Source organism: Larus michahellis, chromosome 1 (assembly GCF_964199755.1).
Source record: "Larus michahellis chromosome 1, bLarMic1.1, whole genome shotgun sequence".
NCBI lineage: Eukaryota > Metazoa > Chordata > Aves > Charadriiformes > Laridae > Larus > Larus michahellis.
Genome location: NC_133896.1, coordinates 138667195 through 138687727, shown reverse-complemented (window position 1 = coordinate 138687727; position 20533 = coordinate 138667195).

Sequence of the window (20533 nt, the reverse complement as noted above, 5' to 3'; positions counted from 1 at the left end):
TACTGTGGCGAGTGACACAGCTTCTTTTCAGTAGTCACGCATAAATCAAATGTATATCTTTGCCACCATGCCCGCCCAGGCTTTCCGTTTTCTGTTTCAGCTGTCTCTTCATGGGCTGAGCCTTCTATGGTCTGAACTCCAGTTTTTCAAACAAGGAATGCAGTTATGGAAAATGCTTACATCTAGGCGAGGCTGGAGAGTCAGGGGCTGGTAATAGCAGCTGAAGACTGCAGCATGGGAGCTGGGGAAGAAGGCTGAGGTAGGCAGCCAGGTCCTCAAACAGGAAGCCTTCCCCAATGAACCACTGCTTTTTTTGGCCAGAGTGCTGAAAAGCAGAAATCTTTTGGTGAAGAAGCTAAATAACTATATATTACTCTTCTTCTCAAACCTGCACAAATTGGAATTGAAGTTATGCATGGCTTACTTATTCAAAATGGGAATCTTGTCAAATTAATTGGAAACTGCAAAATAATCCATTACATATTAGTGCACGAACGAGTGTGTTAACAGACGCAGAACCTTGATCGTACAAGATGTGTTACCGGCTTGCCTTTGGCAATGCTTACTAGTTGTTTTGGTATTTGCTGCCAAGTATGTGTCCGCTCCTGCAAAGTGCTGAGGCTTTCCTCAAATGTTGGAGAGTGAAGACTGAACCTTTCAGAGTCTGTGTGTTGTTACAGAGTGTTGATCACTTAAACCTCATATACTGGATAAAAGAAATCTCTGTCAGGCTTCCCAGCTCTCAGTGACCTCTCTAAACTCTCACTGAAGGGTGATTACATGTCCCTTGGAAGGACCAAGCCTGTATGAGCATTTAGGTGGGATGCTGTTTGTGCCTTTTCCTGTAAACAGCAGTATTTTTTGACACAGCTTACCTGGAATATGGTGGGGAAAATGTGAATTAATTTTGGAAAATGATAAACAAAATTGTCCTTCAATGATGTCATGTAGGGGTTGGCTAAATTATAAGCAAAGAGAGGAATTGCTCCCCAGCCCTCCACAAATTTTTGCAGACTCTGTTTAGGGTCTGCAAATTGAGTTGGATTCTACTGGGCTGCCAGGACTAGTACTAGCGTTGGTGAACAAAACCTGTCACGCCTACATATCAAAATAGTCGGTAAGTGACCAGCACAGTTCTCTTCTCCATGCTAGCAGTTACACTTGCACACAGACAAATTTTGTTTCAATTTAAATCCACACACTAAAAATCCTAGTATTAAGTGCTTTTCTCCCATTGAGACTGTAATGGAAAAGACAATTTATAAACAATACAGTGATCAAAGAAAGCACATCATCGACTCTTAGGTTGGTTATTTGCGATTTGTCAGCACAGTCATATCTGTGACCACACATCTAAAACGCATCCTTTGATTCCCACACTTTGTAAGGAAAGTAATTATCCCAGGCTGTTGTTCATCACTTGCAGTATGTGTAAAATGCACGATAAATTAGTTTTGAAGTAAAAGAGTGACTTGAATCATAAGCTTTATTTTATTAAGCTATAGTTCCTTTAAAGTGAAGCATGAAATATTGCATTCTCATTTCAGCAAAAAAAAATCTGTCTCCTGTATTCTCAGTTGTATGTGTCGCATCATGCTTCAAATCACCTGATACACTTATGAAGAATTATATGCACTTACTAATTTTCAGCTTGAAGACACATATGCTGATTTATTACCCTGCAAAGAATTAGCTGGCTTGATGATGCTTATGTCTCTTATACATTATGCAGAGCTGATGGATGTTCATAGCACAACTCTGCAAGTAGGTGTAGGTATTACTGTGAATGACCACCTCAATTAGAAAATTGTTTAAAGAAAATCAAGTTTTCATATGTCATGGTTTAACCCCAACTAGCAACTAGGACCATGCAGAAGCTTGCTCACTTCTCCCCCTCCCCAGTGGGATAGGGAGAAGAATCGGAAAAGTAAGGAAAACTTGTGGGTGGAGATAAAGACAGTTTAGTAAGTAGAGCTAAAGCCATGTGCGCAAGCAAAGCAAAACGAGGAATTAATTCACTGCTTCCCATGGGCAGGCAGGTGTTCAGCCATCCCCAGGAAAGCTGGCTCCGTCACACATAATGGTTACTTGGGAAGACAAACGCCATCACTCTGAACATCCTCCCCCTTCCTTCTTCTTCCCCCAGCTGTATATACTGAGCAATACATCATATGGCATGGAATATCCCTTTGGTCAGTTTGGGTCAGTGTCCCAGCTGTGTCCCCTCCCAGCTTCTTGTGCTCCCCCAGCCTACTTGCTGGTGGGGTGGCGAGAGGAGCAGAAAAGGCTGTGACTGCTTAGTAACAGCTAAAAACAACAGTGCGCTACCAACACTATTCTCATCCCAAATCCAAAACACAGCACTATACCAGCTGCCAGCGAGAAAGTCAAGTCCATCCCAGCTGAAACCATGACAGCACAAAACCTCAAAATTGCCCATTGGAAAAGTAGAGTAGCAGCCTCAGCATTTATTACTCTCTAATATATTTGCTATCATTGCATAGCCTCAATAGCCTGTTTGGAATAAAGCATCATTTTCATCAAACATGCAGATAGGAAAAGCACATGTCAGTTTAGCTGATGCAAACATCCATTCAGAATTTCTTGAACTGTGACCGTGTTTATTTTTCCCACTGCTCATCCACTATTTCTTTGTATTTACCTAACAATTATTATCTCCCCAGTATAAATCACTCCTGACCGATACCCTGCTGCCACAGAAAATCTTGAGCTGTAGCAGTGTAGCAGTGCCTTGGACTTTCTTATTCTGTGTGGCATGCAGTTTGGCATTTGTCTAACGGCAGCATGTCTCTGGCGGTTCACTTCTAAATAGGCTTGGCTGTGTTTTGTCCTGATATGCAACATATGTATGCTGCATAGCCATGTGCAAATGATAGCTTTCGCTTTGCAGCGAATAAAATACATTCGTAGGAACGTCAGTACATAGGGGAAGGCATGACTTGCTCCAGCATTGTAGACAAATACTCCTCTTGCTCCTAGAGTAGCAGAAGAGTGCTCCCACCCAGCCTTCTAGGTGGAATTGTTCCCACTATTGGGATGCTGTAGTGGGAACTCATGATCTGCATGTTTTGGATAACTAGCGCCGTTTATCGCACTTTCAGCTAACCATTATAGCTTGTATTGAACTTCATGCTGTAAACGAGAAGGAATCCTGCGGCAGTCTTGAGCGTTCCTCTAGTATTCAGGAATATACAGTGTTTTACCTTTGATGTAGAATTTGTTTACATTGGAACTTAAAAACTAAGCTTGTTCTCATGTAACAAGCCCTCTCCTTCCCCTCCCAAAATAACAACATCACTCCACTAAGCCCAGACACATAAATCCACCCCTGCTGAACACTTTTTTGTTGCTCGCCATGGACATGGCAGCGTTCCCTCAACACCTAGGCTTGCTGGGCTATTTCCGTGCTCTGCAGTATTTGCTTAGCATTTTCTATGCATTTTTTAAATAATTCCATATAGAATGGTAGATACCTCTACAGGTGTCTCTACATCTTTGAGATGTAGATATCAACATTCGCGTAACTGGCTTGGTACGCTTTTATTGATTTTGCACAGAGTAGTGGAACTGGTGGAATTGCTGAGGAGCAGGGGGCCTATATGAGTAGCTTTTAACAGGTCATCTTATGAATCAGTGCTGCGATATGTGCTGCTTTGCATGCTATACATTTCCAAGAGGATTTCAGATGTGCTTTCATTGTATAGTCTGCTGTAGTTCTGCAGCTTACTGGCCTGGACAGATTATTGCCCATATGTGGAGTTTGCAGACCTATAGGATATTAAAAGAAATGGCAGAGAATATTTTGCTCGGCAGAAAATACTTTGGCTTTTTGACAGAAGTAACAGACATGCAAATTTGTTCAACAAACAATCTATTCTCCTAAAGGTATAAATGCTTAAACGAGTGCCAACAGGGGGATTTTCAGTAAAATGGAAGGAGACATCTGAAGCTTCCAGCATGCGGCTCAGTGGAGTTCCTCTTTGCCTGTTGCCCTGGCCTCCCTGCCTGTGATCTCAGAGGAACTTGGGGAGCAGGAATGGGGTAGTTCCAAGCCTGTGCATGGGTCACAGGAACCAGAGGAGACTGTAATCCAGAAGCTGCTGTTTTCAGTTGTATGGAAAGGAGTGGAGGCAAACTGCTGCTCTCAACGATGTGCCGAAGTATCATGAAGCACAGGAAAGTCTAAGCCTTCCGTGCCAAAGAAGGTGAAAGGGAGATGTTTATTGTAATCCATTTCCTCTTCATCTTCCACTCTAGGGCTTAAAAGCCTCTGCAAGTATTCAGTGAAGGAAAGTGATCTCTGCTGTTGCCTTCTAATCTTTGGGAATGTCTCTCCCCACCTGAGCTGCCTGGCCTTTTTCAGAGACTTCTCTGAGGTCACCATATGGTTTCTTTCTTTGTTCTTCACTCTTACTCTTTTAAGACTTGAAGCAATTGATAACGGCTTTATCTTCAAGGTTCTGGATATCTCAGAGGTGAATCCACTGAGACAGGAACCGTGACAAGCAGTTTTAGCTCACTGATCAGTTTCTACGGTAATGAAGATTTTTGTTTGTTCTGCTTGATTTACTCAGTCATTATGGCAGGACAACCTCAGCTGCAGTCTTCAGAAGCTCTAGAGATCTTGAATTTTATATGCTCTTTTCTTTCCAAGTGTTTTGAGTACTGAGAATCACAGTACTGCACAGTGTATGTAGTAATGGATAGGTGTTAGGTCAGATGACTGTACAGCTTTTTACTTTGGGAGGCAGAGGCTGGGGCCAGATTAACTGTGGAGTCACAGTGTATTAAGGACATCATATACGGGAAGAAGGAAAAGGTAGGTAGATAGAAAATCTGCTGAGACCGGCTTGGTGCCTGTTTGCATTTCTGCAGTCAGTTCTAAAACTGATGGGTACCCAAGAATCTTAGGAGTATCCAGCAAATAAACTTTACTGCTGTTTGTGCTAGGTTACTCCCAGTGGTGTCTGCAGCTAAAGCGGCATAGCCACACGTTCAGAAATGGGAGAAAAGAAAGATAGCGGCGCTGCCCTGTCAGGTCAGAACTGTACTTGAACGTGTTCTGCAATTAGCAGTCTGTCTTACATCCCTATGGGCCAGTTCAGAGTTCATCATGCTGTTAATGCCATTTTGCAATACATTTCAGAGTATGTTTTTATGAACAGCTGAAGCCAGTCTAAGACCATAATAAAGCTAAAAGGAGTAGACCTGGTCTCCCTCTTGCTAGCCCCTCTTTTGCCCCTGCTCTTGTGTCAGCGCTACCATTCACATGGTCGATGGGGAGCTGAATCAGGTCCCCAATCTAATTGATTTATTTTTTTTAGCAAAGTTGGTTTTTAGCCAGATGATCAAGCTGAGCATACTCACTGCATGTCTTCCTGCACCTGGCATGAAGGGGAGTGCGTGGCCAAGGGCAAGAGCAGGGACGGCTCCGTTCAGGCTCTGGTTTCAGATTAGTTTGCCCCAAGCGTGAGATTGCACCACAGGCCATGCAAGTCAGTAGCGTTAGCACTTTACTGCTAGTTCACTGCCCTGTCCGGAGCGTTCAGTTCCCTAAACAGCCAGCTAGTAGTATTGTCTCTGCCACTTGTCTGTCTTCTGAGGATGAGGAAACTGAGAAAGAAGGTGAAAACTCCATTCACACGCTTTCATTTGCTGGCATGGGAAGAAAGCTCTAAATTTCTACTTAGTTACTGGTATAGGTGGGATATATAACTAGAACTTCACTGGGAGACAACTGAGCTAAATATGAGTACAGGGACTCGTGACACCGTTGAGACCTTATTTGACATGCATTTAAAATACTCTTCAAAGAGGTTTTTTAAAGGAAAAAGGTTTTAACAAAATTGCTGCTTTGCTGAGAGGCAGCACAACTGGATCAAATTAAATAAAACCTGAATTTTAAAAGCATCTGGTGATTTGAAATGCTGCAGAGAGCCTCTTTAAAATGTGTCTGAGACTAAGCATCCATCAACTGAGGAAATCCCTAACACTGGGGGCTTTAGAAAAATCTGTGCTTTCACATTTGAACTATTTCTCCATACAGCTAGAAATGTAATGTAAACAGGGCCTAAGCAACTTGGCTGAAGTATTTTAGGGAATCAGAACTGCTGACTGGTAATCTTAGCTCAAGTTTCTAGCCACATGCCCGGACTGCTAACGTTTGGCTTTATTGTTTTGTATTTTTCCTTTAGTCTCTGCTGTGAGGTACACTGGGGAAACAGTAGAGCAGTGAAGACTGTTCACGTAACACCTCTGCCCTCTTTCTTAAGAAGGAGGTGGTTTTTGCTGAAGCTTAGGGAGGCAAGTACAGACTACATGATAGCATATTTCTGTGTGAGAAGTCATTTTTGGCCATCTCTCACTTTAAAAAACATTGCACATGGGAGGTTAAGGAGGGTGTGAATAACCTGGTTTCTTTTTTGGAAGAGTGACGCAGATGCAGTACGTTGGATGTCAGGACAGCTTTGTTGTTAGTTTTGTGTTATCATTACATCTGCATACCACAGTCACAGGTCACCACCTGATTCTCTCAGCGCTCTACAGACACCACAGGGAGACGTCAGTTGTTGACCTGAAGGTCTGTCTTCCTCTTGGATTTTGAGACTAGGACAGTTGAATACAGGAAGAGGGGACTGTTGTCCCACAGAGGGTACTCTGTGACAATTACTGGTGAGCAAAATAAGCAGTTCTCATGGTTGCAACCTCCCTGGTAGCAGAGATAATATAGAAAGAGAATTTGAAAGAGACACAAAGTGGTTTTGTGAGTGCTTATGGGAGAACTGTGCCCAGGTTAAACAACCGAGTAGGAAAAAAAAGTGATAGATAACTTTTCAGATAATGCTTTTTTTTTTTTTTTTAATTTAGGTTACCTCCCAAAACAGTTGCTCCAGAACCCTGCTTGTAAGTCTTCTTGAGTTAACGTTAACATTTTAGTTTGGACCAGGAGTGAATGTTTGAAGCAAACCTTCTTATTGTCCCCACTTATTGCACTTTGGTTTACACCGCAGACTGGTCACAGAGCACGTGAATTAGATTCTTTTTGAGTGAAACTAAATCAGAAATATGTTCCATCTGCAAATGGGGGAGTCGGACGTATAGAAGTCTAAAATAAGTCAGACAAGTCTAAAATAATTTTTAAAAACCCCACAAATGTATTTAGCATGGAGTCAAGGTCCTCCAAACCAGTTGCTTTGCTCTACAGATCCAATCCTATTGCATGGTACTACTTGCTAGTGTAGACATAAATTATCTTGTTTCTTTTTTGTTGTTGTTGTTAAAAGCAATACAGCTTTTTGATAGACTTTCAAGTGCTTTTTGCTTATATTTCTTAAGTATGCTGTTGTCCTATCATCTGTAACGACTCAGTGGCATTTGCTCAGGTAGTGTTACATGCTTTGCTTAGTATTTGCAGTGAAATTGCACCTGTCTCAGGGAAAAATTTCTAGATTCACAGTAAGCGTCTTCAAGCTGAAATGTTGTATTGAAGGTAAATCTCAAATGCCTACTCAGCATGTTGTCAGTGGCACATATGGAAACAAACAGTTAAAGATAGTGAAGGTCAGAAATTCTGTCTCGGGGGATTTTGACCTGAAATGTGAGAATTTTAAAAAATATGTTACAGGTTTTAACAGAACATTTGGAAACACTTTTCCCTCTTTCCCATGTGTGGCCATAGAGTCATTCGTCAGTCTCTCCTTCCAACTTGCTTGGCTCCGCAATTGAAATATCTAGGGGATGTATACTGTTGATCTTGTGTGTGTTTTATTAAAGCCTAGTACATTTTCAGATCCTACATAAGAGCTCAGAAGAGAAATATTCTGGTAACATGTGGAACACAAAGAGATGAAGTAGTGGGCAGAAACGTGGAAACATTCCCCTGTCTCCATACACTCAGGGAGAGGGAAGGGAAGAATTTACCACAAGTTGTTAAAGGGGTAATGTAACACACTCTCACAACCAACCACAGGGAAAAGGAGGGCCCCAGGGAGGTGAAACCTGGTTCTTCCCTCAGACTGCCCTTGGACTGGTACAGCTGCCCACAGCCTCTCCTGTGGTGCTGTGGCTTAGGGCTATATATGTATGAGATGGTGGTCAGGGAGGGTGGTCACAGAAGAATCCCAGCTTCATTGGGACTGAACTCCTACAAGAATTAAGGACAATAATTTTCACCACCTGTCATCACAAATCCCAGGCACATTTATTCAGCAAAGCCTTTGTAATACAATATAAATAAGTAGCAACATAGGCACTTAATAGCAAGGGGAAAAAAAGAAGTCAGGAGTCACGCCAAAATTAAAAGCACAGAACCCTTCTCCTAAGAAGGGATAAAAAATACTAAGCTGCATGTTACAAGTGTCAGGTCACTTTAGTAATTCGCTTTTCAAAGGACTTCAAAAATGTGCTATAAAGACAATAAAACTATTTTAATAGAATAGAATCCTCAAAATACATTATATTTGAGTAGTATTTTTCTAAGCAACGGATAATGGCATTGTCTTTTGTTCACATAATACAAACCTAAGTCTGTGTAAAGACCTGTTCCAAGTGGGGTAGGGCAGCATGCGGAATGTGCCATGATAACATTTAGTTTTTTTTCAGACATCAGCTTGCCCCTTTTTTTTCTGGGATAACAGCAGCTTGCAGGAGCCTGAAGAAGTGCCATAGTAGCTACTGTTTCGGATGTGGAAAAAACAAGTAAGGGAATGTGGAAGAAACACAACTGCCGTAGCTAGAAGATGCTGTCTCTTGTGATGTCCTGAGTTACGGTTTGTTTGCTGAAGGCTGAACTGTGAGAGAATTTCTGTGCCATTTTGCTCAAGAAAAAGACAAACCCCTTAAATAAGTCCATAACACAATATTGCACAATGAAAGCCAGCAATGCTTCCTACCAGCGTTTAGATTAGAGGGAGGAAAGCAGCGTAGCAGAAAGATGAGGCAAGAAGTTGATGTAATCCCTGTATTTTCCCCAGGCATCTTGTTTGGTAGCTTTCAGGCCAGCAAAGGTTATGCTCCTTGCAGATCCCTGATCCTGCAACAGGGACTAACAGTACTGGGAGTCTGATGTTAAAGCAGATGATGTCCACTGCAGATGCTGTCTGTCAGGTTGTCAACAATTGATACAGTTAGTTCATTTTCTCTTGGTCTTCTGTTCTTCTTCTCTAGATACCTTTCAGTAAGGATTCTTCCCTCTCTGGTTCTGGCAGGGGGTTTCAGCTACATCCAGGGACTCTCTACCCTTCAGCACCTTTAATTAGATGTTAAGGGGTGTTCCTTTACTCAGGGACTCTCAGATGAAGCTGCTCCTTGTTTTGACAATGCAAAGAGAAATGAAATGAAGAATTAGCTTAAAAGTGTGAAGTTTATACTTCCCATGAGCTAGATCACATGCAATCTTTTCATCTTAAATAGAGACTTTAATGGCTTTCATGAGTAACAGTATCACCAGAATCAGTACTATGACAGTGTCATCTCTGTCCATTCTGGACCACCGAGTGACACAAAGTCGCTGTGCCCCCTCTAACCAAACTCTCCCTTACACCCTGTAGTGGCAAACACGTTTTTCCACCATTCCCTGTAAAGAAACTCATGGTACATCTCAGCTTGCCAGAGTACTGACAATCCGGGAGGATGGCCCCAGAAATTTTGGTGCCGCATGCAATTGTTGCTTTCAAGTGCATTACCTCAAGGGACGTCATTTCAGCATAAATAATGAAGTCAACCAAAGGTCATTTCACACGCCTGGATACTTGCCTTTGACCCAAGGCTACCATTCCTGCTTTCCAACTAGTATTCCTCCCTATATCACAAAGAAGTTGGGGGAACGCCTCACAGCTTATGTGAAGATACAAAGCCTATATGACGAAGTAATACTTCTTATTAGCATAACAGGGAAAAAAAAGGACAAGCATTCAAGCTTAAAGTTCTTTCAGCAGGTGAATCAGGGTACAAAGCCACTTTAATGATGATTAACGTAAGTCTTGCAAATACTCAGTATTCCAAGATGTTTCTCCTTGCTGCATATATTCAGGGGTGCAGATGTATTATGTCAGGTCAGCTGCAGAATAAAATGAAACCTGTCATACCTTTCTCCAAGTTGTCCAATTTTAATGCACATCAAGAAATTTTGATAATGACCTTCTAAAATCTATCCTTTATTATTTTCCCCTAACATTAAGCACACTAGGTATTGACACTTTTTCAGTTATTACAGGTTATTGACAAGCTCAAATCAACACTCTGAAAATAAAGAGTATTCAGTTCAAATTCCAACAAAGTGTAGTCACAAGACTGGAGTCACCAATATGGAAGAGATCTATCTCTGAAAGATAATTTTTATTTTTTTTTAAATTTCCTTGCCTGATGGAAAATATTTTGTCATCTGGAATATGGAATTTGTCATCCTGGCTTGAATCAGTCTAGTAGAGCTCTGTCTTCAGCAAATGCATCTATCCAAGTAATGGAGGGCTGTGGAGCCAAAGAGAATAGTTTTATGACTCTTGCAAATTATTGATTTATTTGATTAGGTTTATTAGGGTGGCTTGCAACCAGTTAGTAGTCACCAAAATTACATAGCACTCAAAAAAATGTTGGTGCAGTAACTAACTTGGTGATCAGCTGCAGAGTTTAGCTCTGGATTTATTCCCTTTGGCATTGCAAAATTGTAGTTTAGGTCTTAGATACACATTCAGTAAAAAAAGAGCTGCAACAATATAAATTGTTATTGACCAGCTCTTTGTTGTTGTCCTTCTGCCAGAGGTGAACACAACCACATTTTCCATGTCCTCCCCTCTTGAATCAGTAAAGCAAAATGGTCCTTCAGCCAGTTTGGTGTGAAATCTAGTAGCCTAGTAACGGAATGCAAATTACTGTGAGAGGCAGTTGATGCTGAGCTTCCAGATTTCGTATGATACTGGCTTAGGGACACTTAAACATCACTTGCAAGAGGTTTGATAAAGATAACTGGGGCTGGGCAGGGAGGGGAGTAAGGATTGGCAACATCTTAAATCACTGCAACTGTTCCTGCGATGAAAAAGCACACTAGCCTTGGAACTCTAGTCTGCCATCGCAGTAATTACCATGGCTTTTTTTTCGTCCTTTACAAATCCCTTGGAAGTGCTGATAAGAATATTCAGAATTAGATAGGCTGCTGACTTATATTCGTTCCAAAAGTATGGCCATTAGTCACTCAGGAGATAGTTTAAGAAAAAGTTTGGCTTTTACACTGTATCAAAAAAGAGATACTATTTGATTTTTGCCTTGAAAAGCACCTTTCAAAATGTAGAGTTAGGAAATCTGCGTGAAGAATGCAAGGCTAGAAGTTCACTGATTCCAAAATTTAACAGGTGCTATTTTTTCTCCCCAAAATTGTCAATTGCTCTCAGTGAGAGGCAGAAGAATGTGTAAAGGCCTCCCTAGGATTTAATAAATTGTAATTGACAGCATCCTAAGGCCATGAAACACCTTCACAGAAACACAGTTAGGAGGAAAAACATTCACCGACAAAAAAGCACCAGACCAAAAGAAGCTTTGAGATTGAGTGAAAAAAGAGGTGCTATACTTCCCATTCAGCACTATATATACACAGCATAAAATCCACAGAAAACTGAGGAGAAAACTCCCCCCAAAAAACCCCTAGCAGTTATCTTCCACTGTATTTTTAGCGTGGGAACATTGCCAGACAGCATCACTCAGCAGCCTCCTCTAGTGTTATTTGCTTCAACTAGGCAGTCTGAAAAGCCCAAGGAATGACTTTGCACTCATGCTTGAAGTTTTCCATCCTTGCTTAGTGCAGTCAGTGGTACTAAGAGATGTATTTGTCAACAGCTTTGCAGTGCTCCCGGTATCGTGCCGGTTATCCTTGCTCCTGAGGTTTCTGCTGGCAGCACTGTCCATGCTAAAACTGCTAACAACGGTGCAGCTGAATCACTGTGAGCAAAATTCTTTACAGTGCACCAAGCTCCAGAGCACTTAAAATAGCAGTGATGCCCTGTCATCAAAGTGGCTGCAAGTGGAAGAGATATCATTAAGGTTGCTAAAAGCTGCCCAGTGTGAACAGCTGTGCTTCTTACATCTGACTGGGGTAGATAGTTGAGTTCTTCAATACAGTAGCTTTGTCTAGGAGGCTGCAGTTATTTGGAATATGCACAACAGCACACCATCGAGGGTGGAAATGGGAAAAAAACATTCAGTGGGAGATTTCTGGCGGTGCTGTAGTCACAGTATTCACCTTTCCTTCACCAGCTGTGGGAGCATGGTCAGGTGATATAGCTCATGGCATCTCGTCTCTGAAGGCACAGACATAAATATAACTTAAGTAGATATACTGAAGCTAGCTTGAGGCTAGCTGGAGAGACTATAGAAGGTGTTGCCACATAGGCCAGTAGAGGCTGTGAAGCCTATTTAAGTATCCAGGTAAAAGTTTGCATATCTGGCCACCCCAAACTGCTACAACATCTTTCTCCAAATCATCTGCCCAGAAATTAACTCCAGACTGTCCCTGCAAGCTGCAGTCACATGCTGATTGCAATATGGGCACATATTCTGTTTTACTCAAGTACTTTTAGTGGTCAAGCTCTCTATGAGTTCATCAGAGTTGACTGGCACTCAGAAACTATTTGTTGACGAGGATTTTATAACCTCTCCCCAGGTTATAAAATCTCTGACTCTGACTCTGCTGACACAGGATTATTCTGAAACGATGTGTGGAATAAGAGTTCCTTTTTCTGCATTAGTTTATTCGACTTTGCTGGTGAGCAAGGAATTCATAATTCTCTAGTAGCTGTTGTCCAGACATGGAGTTTCTCTGAAGAAAACTGCAGATTCTCCCCATTTTACTCCAGACTCATTTGCAGGTTCCCCGGTTGGAAGGAGGCAGCTGACTGTTATTTCTCAACCAGCTCCCCAACCGTTTTTAATTTCTTCATGAATACCTTGATATGGCTTCCTCCATATATCTCCCTCTTGGCAAGCCTGAACTGAAGGCCTGTGCCTCTTCTGCTGGCAATTCAGGACCGTTCTTTTTCTGTAGGCCCTACTGCAACTTTTCTGTCTGTACAATTTATTAAATACGTAATTTGCTACCCAATTAAGACATTTGCCTGCTCCCTTACACCTGCCAGCCATAACGTTTCTGTGCTATATGAGCTTTAGGGGCTTGCTTGAGAGCTGAAACCTGTTTCTGGGTCCGAGCAGGCAGGTATTTTGGAGGAGAGCAGCAGGCTCTGATCTCACTTCAGATCCCCGCAGCCTTCTTCCACCTCCAGAAGAAGACCCTGCGCCTTCCACCCTTGTTCTGTGTTAGCCAGGGCCAGATTGGCACTCCTGCTCTGCGGTAATTAACCAAAGTGGCATCTCTCGTAATGCTGCCAACACGATGAGACAGCAACAAGGACGATAAATGCCTGCAGTTCATGCTCTGCCTCCGGGGGAAGGAACAAGAATGCCAGGGATTTGGCTGGATCCTAACAAAGCCCTGCTCGGGCAGGTGGTGGCAACCCACAGCTCAGGAGCTGCACCCCCACCGGGGCACTGGCCCAGCTCTGGGGGACCCCAGGCTGCCGGCAGGGCCTCCCCAGGCACTCGGGAGGGCATCCAGCACCATCTCTTACTGAAAAATGGATAAAACACCTCATACGCTGCAGTATGGGATTTTAGCCATCTGTGTGAACACACATAACCTGTTCTTTTTCTCTGGCCACAAGCATTTGTAACCTACACACCTGATTTTTCCCTTTGCATTACTTTCCAGAGTATTGAACCCAAGTGATTTTTGTATTGTAATGATCTGAAGGGGAATGATAAACAAAGAGTTGCAAAATTTCCACCTTGCCACCAACTGTCATTATGTGGGGTCTCAAGTGGAAACAACTTTGCCTTCCTCGCCAAACCCCCTCACTGGCCTTGACGGGAGTCAATTTCATTTAATGAAGACAGCCATACTTCAGTATAAAGGTGTCAAGTGAATTATTCATGAGTTACTTTATCTCCAAAGTACTCCAGCTGCTTTATCTCCTCGAAAAAATTGTAAAAGTAAATTAACATTTTTTTGTTGAAGTGCAGCTGTTGCTTTAAAAAGCATCTGTTTACCAACTAATACTGGCAGACAGTAAGAGCCGCAGCTTCTGCTGTCAAGTGGCAGAAGTAAAAGACCATCAGAACTGGGCAAACAGATAGACTGGAGAGAACCGAGGACAAGCGATAACATCAGCACTGTGAGGAAATCTATAGTCAGATATTTTTAGGTGCCTCATTTTCTGCAATTAACGTCTTGAGCAGTGTTGGAAAGATAGAGCAGCTGAGCTGTTTTGCCTTCTATGTTCCCCTTTCTTTAACATATGACTTTTCTTTACCGTGAGGTACTTCATCCCAGAGCAGCTCTGTCATTAGCGCAGTACGTTGATACGTATCTTTACTCCCGAGGAAACCCATGTAGTCAGCATGGCTATACACGAGCACAAGTCTTTGCATTTCATCTAATTTCGGAGCCGAGATGCACATACACTGATTCAATTAGAGAGTAGGATTCGCTGCAGCAACCGTGGGCCTTACTTCACTGGCTGCATACTTATTTAAATTTGCACAGATGTGCAAAAGCGATGCAAAAGAAAAGATGATTTTTTTTTTTTTCTTGCTGTACTTCACAATATTTTAGTATTGTGAAGTACAAGTAAGCTCTATTTAGAAATATGGTTAAAAAACCACCGTACCCTTAGAAGTCATCCCAGACTCCGCATAAGCAGCTTGCTGAACTTCCTGTAGCACTCTCGAGGGTTGGGAGAGCGGGCGCACCGCAAGCTTTTGCCCTTTATTTCACCAGCTGCATCCTTTGACCTTCTGGAGAGAGGTCTGGTTTAAAAGACAAGTTACCATGATTTATACTTTCACCTCTTCTTCTTTACAATCTTGTTGCTAAGTATTTTCTCATTTTAACCATAAAGGAAGAGGACCTCTGTGCCTATGCATATTTCTACAGAGTAAGGCCATGTCTATCAAATAGCAGATAATCTGCTACATTCCAACACTATTTAGCAAATATAGCTGAACGTTAAAGAATTCATTTTTACCTTTCATTTATCAGCCTTTGTGCCCACAACAGGACAGAAATAACATTGTGTTGGCTATCTTACTTGTGGTGTTTCCTAATTTTGGGGCACTTTATTTTTTAATCTCAATATTTATTTTTATGTAGGATGTTTTATCTGGAACAGTCCTAATACAAGGGCATCTATCCTCAGACACCATCTTCAGTTATCAACCCAAAGTAACATTTAAAAATGTGATCATAATCTTAAAGGCTCAAACATAAAGATAAGAAAAGACATAATTGTGAAAAAAATTACTCTCTTCCGTGCAGAAGTAGATTGCAATTACTCCTAATTAATTCTGGTGCTGCTGAGATTGGTATCTGGTTTAATATAGCTGCCTTGCCAACTGGATGCTAATTTCTTCCTCCTGAGCATGAAGTTTTTTTTCTCAGTTTTAATTTAACTGATACCATATGATTCTTGCTAAAAGTGGTATGGCAGCTATAACGCTTTCTCTCCCCGTTACGTATGATGCTAAATTTCACAGACGATTAGGAGAATCTACAAGCAAGTGCTTTCTTGAATTTGGGCGATACACATCTGCCCGGCTTGTAGGACAGAACTTCAGGAAAGGAAAGCGGGATCAACGGGCTGATTCTTTTCCATCAGTAGTCATCTGGACTGCGGAAAGCAAGAGAAAACTGATGGATCTGCCAAGGAAGAAAAAAATGTTTCAGTAAAAAGTGATGTTATGAGGTCGCTGCGCAAAGGCTTGAGTGACTGCACCAAGTAAAAGGTAACGCCGAGGCCTTCGAGGCTTCAGAAGGGGGAAGAACCTTTTTGACTGAGGCTGGCTGCCAGCGTTGCGAAGGCAGAGACAGACCAAAAGAGTGCTCTCCCTGGGGACAGTCTGAGGTGTTCCTTTAGCCCCTTGTGGGCACCCAAGTATCCGGACAAGAGAGAACTGTGGGAAAACCACACTTCAAAAAACCTGCTTCTCACGATTATGATTTTTTTTTTTTAATTAGGAATGCTGATGGCTAAATTAATTTACATCTGCATGTCTCTTCCGAGTTTTCTCAGAATGAGTTATTAGGATTTTGCTGAATCTATAGCATCATCAAGGATTACTAGAGCTGACATTAATAAAAACCCCACAAAAGAGAATCTGTCCTTCTTGCGAACATCAGCAGCTATAACATTTCTCATATGGTTTTGATTTGTAAGCAGCAGACTGCCTCTGAACATCTGCTCACTGAATGTCCCGGAGAGACGGGTTTTGTACTGCAAATTTCAAGCATCTCCAATACTACCATGCGATACCAGCATCTTTGCTCCCCTTGCTGAAATGCTTTTAATGTGGATAATTTAGACGAAATATATTTGTCTGAAAGCTGATAAATTCCTACATATATATTTAAATCTTGACGATTCTGCAAAACTCATACCCAGTCATCCTGCTTAGCTATTCTTTCTAGCTTTCTCTTTTCTTTGCATTTCATTTTCTTGCCATGGCATTTCTTGTAACTGGAAAAGTTGTTTGATTTTTTAGATGATGACTGTTCATTTAGATCCTTGCTCAGGATATACTCTTCCATTAAAGCTTCATGACAATTCACTAAAATAGAAAATTATATTTTAATGTTTGACATCAGGCCTCATCTGACACTCTAATTTATTGCAAATCTTTGCAGTGCTATCTAGCTTGCAGTAAATTTTTAGGCCGTTATCCTGCACACACTTAGCTTTACAACTGTGTGTAGCCCTGTGTAAATTCAAGTTTTGCAACTGTATGAGCCCTGTGTAAATTCAGTATTCTTTCACAGATTTTAAAGTTAAGCACGTACAAAGAGCTCTGGCCCTCAGGGTGTGGGGTTACCTGACTGTGTTTATTGTAGCAAGAGTTAGCAGAAGGAAGACTCAATTACGCTATGGAGCATAGTAAAAATACCCCCAAAACTCAGCATAGCCTTACTTTGGTTTTGACTGTAGATCTTCATACTTCATGAACTTTTTCATATTGTTTTATCACAATATTGCAAGTTAATAAACATGACACCGATAGCATAAGCTTTCCTGGAAATGAGTACGTTCCTCTGTAACTATATTAGGATATAGACTTCATAAAAAAATTATCTTGTTTACCCGGAATGAGCAAAAGAAAAACAAATTAGCAACCAAAAAAGCAAAAAAAAAAAACAAAACAGGGCCTCTCTGAGCAATTCTTACTCCTTCAAATCAATTTCACTTTGAATAAGTATACTCATTAAATTATAACAGACACACTGGAAATGTTCCTCCCTTTAGCTAGCCATAGTTTTAGAGAGGGCAAGACTTGCCAAATGTATATTATTTAAACTATGTGGAAAGTACAACAGTGTTTAAAAGCGCAACTGTTACAAAATGCTCGTCTTCTTGCTAAAAAAGAAGAAGGTACATATTCATTAGGAACCCAGGGATTCTAGTAGTGAGGGCTTCACTTTTGAACAGCCCTAGTTCGGAATGGTTCTTCTGTGACTTCATCAGATCCCTTTACTGCTTCCCCAAGGCTACAGTAAGACATGGACACCATTTAATCAGTTCACACATTTAAGTAAAACCAGCAGGCATCCCCAGGAGTTTTAATTTAGAATTTTTGTAAAACCTTTTGTCTCTAGCTGTGCTTCTTTAGGACAGACTGGGCCCGAGTTTCACTGCCATGTTCTTGCCACCGAACAGTGGGAATTGGAGCATTGTTGTAGGAAATATTTGTAAAATGTTGAGCTGAGCAGGCACAAGAGAGTAGCGACACATCCTGTGGCCCAACTCTGATTGTTTTTCTAATATCAGGGCGAGGAGCGACTGATGTACCGCACCCACAGGAGTAAACAGGAAAGGCTGCATCCATGGCTTTGTTCTGCAGCGGCGCGTGACGAGGGGAGACACGGGACATGTCCAGGCACAGGACACATCCAGGCGGATCCATGCAAGCGGACATGAGCTCTTCGGGGCTATGCTCAGAGCTGGCCGAGGCAGCGGGCAGGAGGGCGGTTGTGCCGTTGCACCCAGGCTGCTCCCTGCTCCCAGCCACTTTGTGCCCAGGAGAAAGGCAGAGAGCCACAACTCTGCCTGTGCCTCTGTATGTAGATGTCCTTTCAGACAGACCTCTGCAGTTCTTCCTTCCTTTCTTCCTTCCTTTCTTCCTTTCTCTCTTCCTTTCCTCCTTCCTTTCTTTCTTCCTTTCTTCGTTTCTTCTTTCTTTCTGTCTTTCCTTCTTTCCATCTTTCTTTTCTTTCTCTTTCTTTCTTTTCTTTCTTTCTTGATTTCTCACATTCCTTCCTTTCTTTCTCGCTCTCTTTTCCTTCCTTCCTTCCTTCCTTCCCTCCCTCCCTTCCTTCCTTCCTTCCTTCCTTCCTTCCTTCCTTCCTTCCTTCCTTCCTTCCTTCCTTCCTTCCTTCCTTCCTTCCTTCCTCCCTCCCTCCCTCCCTCCCTTCCTCCCTCCCTTCCTCCCTTCTCCCTCTTTTGTTCTCTCTTTCTTTTTCTCTTTCTCCCTTTTTCACTCTGTCTCTTTCCTTCTCTCCTTCCTTCCCTGCCCTGGCTGATCTCCAGTGTTCCAACTTTGCTGCAATTTAGAGCTGAATATTCAAAGGTCGCATCAGCCATAAATTCCAAGTGATGCACTCAGGCACAGAAGCAGGATTTTTTAGTCAGAGGGGCTGCATCTTCTGACAGAAGTGGAATGAAGAGAGTCCTCCAGCACTTGCAAAGAGAGGGAAGAGGAGGGCAGGTACCTTTTGGGGGGAGGTCCAGCAAGGGAAGATAGGGAACATAGTGGTAAATCGCTGGCAAGGAGGATGAGAGAGGGATGATACAAAAGGTCCCAGGTCACCCACAGCCAGGGGCAGGGAAAAATGGGATCACTTAAAGGAGGAGGTTGAAATAGGGCAGGGGCATCTTGGGAGATGTTCTTTACTTCTTTTATTTGAAAGGTGCTTCTAAAATCTGATCTCTCCTTTTTACTGTGCCACTATCTAGAGCTCTCCTTGTAGGTGTTGTGTTCCCATGCTTCTCCATGGGAAGCTCCTCCCATGTCAATCTACTCCTGATACACATCTGTGTGACGCTCTGCTGAGCAATACTGGAAATCCTGCCGCTAGCACCAAAGAGCTGTTATGTCACCACAGCCCAGCCCAGTGCCACTCGCAGATGGTGGTTTGGACTCCAGAAGGGTAATTTTGCCATTAGCCTTCACTTGTCAGCTTAGGCATGGGCAGCTGTACCAGGTTGATTTGCAAGCTAGCGGGTCTGGCTCCTGCATGGGATCTCTGCACTGAGCTGTGTTGTGGAGCCTGGTTGTCTGCACAGAAAACTGAAATAACTTCTGAACCCTGTAATCATATCCCGAATTTTGCGAACTTAGTTCCTGTTAGTCACTGTCTTCGCTCCTCAAGTCGCACCAAAGTCAATCCCGATTGCTAGTCCTTCACTGAGTTTATTTGCTCCCCATTACCCTTTCAGAGTATCTTAATGTCCTACAAACATTGCCTGTATCTCACGAGACTGCTGTACGATTAGAAAATATTTTTTTGTCCTACTAACAAAGAATGTCTGCAGGGTTGCATGGCAAATGTAGTGAAGGTAGGAGTGGTACCAGGTTTTTCTGAGTCTCACTAAGATACACTCCTCAGTCACAAGCCTGACAAGGCTGTAATTTATCTTCCTTACACGCACCTTCCCTCTCCACCAGGATGAGATTTAATATCTAATCTCTGTAGTGAATAATAATATCTCAGCTGTCAACTGCCTGGAATTCTTAGATTGGGGGAAAAAATGAAGAACGTGTATAAATGGCAAATAGTATTCTAATAATATTTAGTTTTTGCCAGTCAATATTGGCAGTATGAACACATGTAAGTAAAAATGTAAAATTTTATATAATAATTGACATGACGTTGGCTTAATAACACAAAATGTATGTACATATGCACAGACTAGCCTTTATTTTAGGCCCAATCCTCTTCCAATTTTAAAACGTGGCTTTAGATACCTCAACAGCAAATCCATCACGGACTTTAAGTACATGGAGTTGCAAAGAACACAAGCTGTTTCTTTTCTCACGCTGCTGGCAGTGAAGAATAAATTTGGTGAAGCTGCTGTGGCACCAGCAAAGGGCGGTGAGTGAGGAAGCAAGGTGGCAGCTCTCTGTGAGGAGGTGGTCAGCCAGCACTACTCCCTCCTGAAGTCTGCAAGCAGGAAACAAAGCTGGGAAGAGGGTTCTGGGAAGAGCATTCCCCATCTGGGAGGAGCTCTATGCTGCAAGTGGCTCCAAGGGGAGAGCAGTTCCTGGGGACGTGCCGTAAACCCTCTTGTGTTCTGTCTTTATTGAGGTCCAGGTCAAGCTCTTTAATCCGTGTGGGCTCTCTTGCATTCAACTCTGCAGCTCTGCCTTCTACAAGAGAGAGGGGCAATAAATGTCCTCTGTGGTACCTTCCCCTGCTTGCTGAGGG